The sequence below is a fragment of the Temnothorax curvispinosus genome, unplaced genomic scaffold (assembly GCF_003070985.1).
Source record: "Temnothorax curvispinosus isolate PA1 unplaced genomic scaffold, ASM307098v1 QBEX01004802.1, whole genome shotgun sequence".
Taxonomy (NCBI): Eukaryota; Metazoa; Arthropoda; class Insecta; order Hymenoptera; family Formicidae; genus Temnothorax; species Temnothorax curvispinosus.
In genome coordinates, this window is record NW_020214582.1 from 104,309 (window position 1) to 111,077 (window position 6,769).

Sequence of the window (6,769 nt, forward strand, 5' to 3'; positions counted from 1 at the left end):
TCATATTGTTTTGGTGTTATATTTCCACTTTCAACGCAATAAAAGAAAAATAAAAAACAAAAAACTCAGTGAAATGCACATGGTAAGATTTTTGTTTACGCAGGTAACCAATATTAAAAAACTAACTAATTTGACGCAGTTACAATCCACATTAACAATTATAACTGCATTTACGAATACGTTATCTTGCACACGCATGACGTTCGTCATCTTACTCGCAGTCATTGTATTTATTTTTTTCATGTAATAAAAATGTTGTATTGCGAAAAATGAAAAATGCTAGTATGTTATTTTATGCAATTCTTATAAACAAACACCAAAAAATTACATATGAGTGCATCTGAAACATATTTTTTATTATATTATTCATTTTTGTGAACAGATTGAAATCAAACTACAAGAAATTATTCATTATTATCTAAAGCCTTTAATGAGTTTAGTATCGACTCGTTATCTATTATTAGTTTAGAAAAATTAGCAATTCGTCACCTAATTTCCCCCCCCCTTTCCCCTACCCTTTTTTATGGAAGAAGTTAAAATAACTTGTCTTTGAAAAAACATGGTATCAAAAAAATGTAGAGGAGACCGGGGCAAACTCGATCGACACGATTTTTTCAAAGGCAATTTTTAACAATTAACTAAAATTTTTAATAATTAAATAAAATTTTCAAGCAAATTTAATGGTACACATTTAAATTTAAAGAGTGTTCCTTCAGGTACAAAATTGCTTCAGGAATTTTTGGTGTACTTTGCTTAGTTTTGTCCCCAGGAAAGGAAAAGTGACACAAAGACAAATTTTCAAATTGAAAAATGCCGGAGCAAACTCGACACTTTGCTTGATCGACACAATTTGATCTGGAACTTATTTTGTATTGTCTGAAACTAAACATACATTGTTTATCGTGTATTTAGAAAGTACAAAAATGCGGAATTAAGTAAAACAATCATTGGAAATAATGAGAACAAAAATTGTTGAATATTCAATTATTTTCATCTAAACTCATCTATGAAAAACAATTTATGCGCGTTAAGTAAATTCGCGATTAGACGTGCGTATACGCATTTGTCACAGCACTGTATTTGATCGTTTACTATTAAAAAGAAATACAAAAGTGTTGCAAAGTAGCATATTACCCAACCATATAGTGCCACATAGAAATATTTAGTAATTTAACTTCAAAAGTTACTTTATTTATAAAAACAGTACAAATAGTCTTTAAAATAAGTGAGTACAAATAGTTTTTAACGTAAAAAATAAAATTTTAAAATTACATTGTAAGGGAAGGTGCTGTATCTTGGGTACAGCTGTACGTTAGAACACTCTGTCATAATCGAATAGTGTTCGCATCTGGCAATAGTTTATAGTACTAATTGTTGAGTTATTCGATAATCTCTTTAAATCTGTAGTTTTGTGTCGTTGCGATTATTTACACGTAAATTATATCGACTTTTGTGTTTTATGACGCGTAAAGTAAATTTATTGAGATTTGTACTGTGTATTTGTAATTTTTTTATAATAAAAGATATAGTTATCACCCAAGGCTAGTAAAAATGTGTCAAATATGTAGAATAATGTAGTAAATTATTTATAACCTCATTTATAACCTATAAGCTGTTAACTAATTTTTTATTAGAAATTGATTTCCATGTACCTTGGAACGCTATTCTAAAAGTATATTAGCTGATTGTTATCTTTATATAACTTTTAATTATTTGTTTAACTACAATTTTTTCCATTTTTATTAACAGCTAAAGTAATTGGAAGTTATATTTGTTTGTATTATAGCTAATACCATGCCACGTAGTAAACGTGGAATAAAAAGGCCAAGGCAGGATGCTGAAGCTCTGATATCTGCTGTAAAAATATTTTATTAGAGAGAAAAATAAAAGCAGTTAAGAAAAACACGCAAAATTACTTAAAATAAAATTTATGAATGGTTGTTTTTATTTATAACGATAATGATTTATTTGATCGTTAGATTTAATTGTTACTTTCAGTTTAATAATTGACCAAGATGTAACTAAATTTATTAAAATATATTTCTTTGAAAAGATTTACTTTTTTTTAATAAAAATTTTTCACAGGTGTTCCAAGGTACATCAAGCTGCTGTATCTTAAAACAAAACTTCCAATTATAAAAAATTGCTGTATTTTCTTACCAGATAGTAATAAAAGTTTGGAGTTTTTAAATACTAAAATATATATATGTACTTTAATAATATATTTTTTTCTAAATTTTTTAATTAAAACTGTGTCTCACAAGGAAACCTCGCGAACTCGAAAATTCTGATTTTAATAAAACTTCCCACACATGTAGGGAATGTTGATATATGATTTTTATATCACAGACATGGTGAGTAATTTACAGTGAGTAATAGTAATGTACTATAAATTAATAAATTTATTTATCAAGTGCATTTGGCGCAATGTGCTTTTTTCCATCGAAATTTATTTGATAGGTATTATTGCAACATTAACAAAAATGTCTGATGCCATTCCAGAAAATGAGCCAGCATATTAATAATAAGATTGTATGTATTTTCGATTCTCACGAATGACATTAGACGTATTTTTTCCAGATGATCTTATTGTTACATCTTTCAATCACCTTAAGTCAATTGATTCATTCTTTGTAAGTCAATTTACTGACCCTAAAAAAACTTTGTTTTTATTTCAATTGAACATTGAGTCGACAATCGCAAATTTTCGTCATAAAAGAGATATTAGGTTATAATACAAAATGCGCGAAAATCTAAAAAAATACATACATAAATGTTATTTATTAAGTAAGATAAATAATATGCCAAGAAAAATAATCTGAATAGGATTCTTACAGCTTGAACTTTTTGGTAATTTTTAATCTTTTTTTTTCATTCATAACCAAATATATAAATAAGCTTTTATAATATGTAATCAAAAGATATGGTGATATCTCGCGCCAAGTGCATGTACGCGCCGGAGCGAAACAAATCATGTAGTCTTACACATATGGTTTATCGAGAAATCTTGCTTGCTAGCGTTTCTTGGTTACTTGCTAGCAAAATTTTAAACAAAAGTTGAATGGTTTGAAGAGTACTTTAAAACAATGAAAAAAATATTTTTTATTTTTCTTTATTTTTTAAAATACCCCCACTATTAAACTTTTTTTTTTCCAAAAATTTTAAAATTCTTTTATCACTAAATATAAAGTTATTTGATCTTGACTAAAGTATCCTTCATTTCTCAATAATTCTAATATATGATCAAAATATATCTTATTTCTTTACGATTTCAACCATATGTATAATATTATTTTTTCGAATAACCATTTTCGAGATATAATTACAAACGTCTCTGTACACACGCTATCCATGTCGCCGATGCTTATGATTCTTCATGCAATTCTGTTTGAATCTTCCCGTAACAGAAGATGACGTTGATAAATACATTTAGAAGACATTTTCATACATAATCATGTAAGTTTCTATCGCGCACAGGTAGTAGAGCTCATATACATATAAATAACAATTGAATATGCAATAAGATCAATAATATTAAGATATGAAAGTCAAATATCCTAAAATGATCCACGCGCGAAATGATACACGTGCGGCAAAATTTGTTAGGCTGATGGCAGACGTATATACTATACGTTTACGCAAGCGTTATTTCTGTAGTAACTTACGATAATTCCTTCGCGTAAATGGGATTTTCTTTCGCGTAAACGGGATTTTGTAATAACTTACGATAATTTACTCGTTTACGCGGAGTAAATTATCGTAAGTTACTACAGAAGTAACGTTCGCGTAAACGTAGTCGTAGGCTCTTACGACTATCGTAGTCATATATAGACGTTTTGTTCTTTGCCATATTCTTAGACACATTTCTAATTCAACACTCTCAACGCCAAGTCATTTAAGATACACGCAGAATCTAACTACGCAGGCCAGGTGAATCTAGGATTAATTACCTGAATGCCTGAAATAAAGGACGCAAAAAAATTTTGACCAGCAAAAAGAAGGGTATTGCAGGGGCATATTAACGAAGTTAATCTAAATACGTTCCAATCATAAGATGCATATACATATTTTGAATATATATTTATTGACTACGTTCACACCCTAAATTTAGGGTGCGGCCTATACCTCAAATTCAATCTATAAATTATTTAGGTCACCTGTCACTTGATAGGCGACCGTATTTTAGTGACCTGACCTGAAATAAAGCTTTATCATTTGCGGTGTAAACGCGCGACGCGATCTAAAAGCTTTATTTGCTTGTTCGGATTCGCTGCGCGGTTTCATTTGTGAGCTGTCAAGTTAGAACAGATTAAACCGGTGAATGTATTATGGAACTTTTTGAAATGTATTCCGATCGGAATTAATCCGGAATTTTCCTAAATACAAATTTAGGAAATAACTAAATAATTTTGATCAGAATACCATTTCAAAAAGTTCTACAATACGTGCTTCGTACGCAGAAGGCAGTAACGCTTGCCGTTAAACCGATGAATTCATGGCGATCCCAAATACGACCCAATTCTTACGACATCAAATACCACGTCAATTCTTATGTCTCTTTCGTAAACGGTTGATGACTAGATCTATATTTAGTCACGGTATAGGTCAGACCGCGGTCACAGTTGAATATGCAATAACACATTTCTAATTCAACTAATTTCTAATTCACTCTCAACGCCAAGTCATTTAAGATACACGCAGAATGTAACTACGCAGGCCAGGTAAATCTAGAGTTACTAGATTTAAATGCCTGAAATAAAGGACGCCAAAAAATTTTGACGAGCAAAAAGAATTGAGCATTGCAGGGTCATATTAATAAAGTTAATCTAATACGTTCCAATCATAAGATGCATATAGGGGAAGTCCGGGAGACTTGACCATACGAAACCATTTCAAATACCTCGTTCAGATTTCGAGCCAAGCGCGTAATTGTTAAGTTGCGACATACGGATCATCGGTCGCTTATATTATAACCCGTCACATGACAACATGAAGCTCGGTGGTGTGTTTCGACTGTAAGTGAGACAAACGTGTTTTAACGTGCTCGGATTGAGCTCTTTGTTCAAGAAGCTCAATGAAAACATTAGAGATGTGATTTTAATGTCTAAATTTGTGAATTCTTAATATAAACTGTAGTCTAAATATGTTTTTATTATTTTTTCCATAAATTTATAGAATATAGTCAAATCTACCTATATGGTGGATCATGTCTCCTATCTCTTGAAGAGAGATAAACCAAATCTCCCTGAACAATGGCACAAACAAACTTTTCTCCTTTATATAATAGTAGAGATTATACACAAAATGGAAATTATTACATGTGCAAATTTTAAAATAAATTGCTCGCATAGTTTCCAAAAAAATTCATAAAAATAGCCTTTTCCCTAGCTTTCGAAACGATAATTCATGCGTCCATAAGAGTCGAAATAATTAAAAAATCGAATTTGAATGACGAAGCCCCTGGGTCTTCGAAATATTTACCAAGATGACAATTCTTTGTAAGTACCGTGTTCTTTCCACATTCTATAAGCAGAATTTTTTCGGCAAGTATCTTATAGATCAAACAGTTGTGTGCTCCTTTGAACTGCTTGTAACGCCAAACATTAATTATTTTGGTCATAGGTTACTGCTGTTGCGGTAATGGTATATCCTTTCTTTTCAGCCTTTGTAGGACTTCTTTGCTATTTCAATGGCCTTATTGTATATATTGTCATTAATTCAGAGGAGCGACTTCTACAAACTCAACGCATCTTTCAATAAGACATAGAGAGAGCTTGTATTCCCATATATATTTTCATACAAACAATCGGTATATTTTTTTTATGTAAAATTTCTTTTGTATAAAAGTATCAATCCATTATTTATTAAACGACTCACATCAGATCCTTGTCGGTAACTTTGCAACTATACTAATGTTTGGAATAGTCAGATTATAAAGGTAGAAAGTGAATTCTAGACTCTCTCCATTGTTCAGCTCAATTGTTACGGCATCACTTTCTTCTGACACTTGTTTCGGTATTATGAAAAGAAATCATAATAATAAGAGTATTTGTTCACAAAACGTATTTCCAAGAAGTTAAAAGAAAAGGAGTTGAAGAGAAAAGGAAAGTGAAAGTCACAGATATGATCAATCAAAGACGATGGCGACGGTTAATGTCACAAGTATCAATCAATCTCGTTCCCATTCTAATTGATTCTTATTTTTTTTACTTCAAATTTTTTTGGTTTTGCAACAACAATTTCGCGTAACAATCCTGCATATTGCAAAATAAAATTTTCTCTCTATTCCAGGCACTGGTTTTAATTGCGAAATATAGTCTCAAATCACCATTTTTTAATCTTCGAAACTATCCGTGACATAAACTTTCAGATAAATTCCTTCATCATAAATTGCACAAATTCTCTTCTCTTCAGCAACAATTTTGCATTGATCAAACAAAAAAAGTGACAAATATGGGTCTTATCGGCTTCCATTTTCAAATCAGCTGAAATTGTAGTTATTTTAGCAATTATAAAATACTTGTCATTCTACCATTCTTATGCAGATTGATTAATATTGACATAAAAATAAAAAGAAACTGAGACATTTCATAACTCATAATTCCATCTAAAGATGAGCAATATAAACTTTTTCATACCAACATTTTTTATTTCGTTTAAGGATTTTATTTGAAGTATAAAAATTGATTTTCAAAGCAAATTCTCTTCGTATATTGCAAGATAAAAATTAAACATTAAAAGAAATAAATTAAAGTAACAAAAAAATATT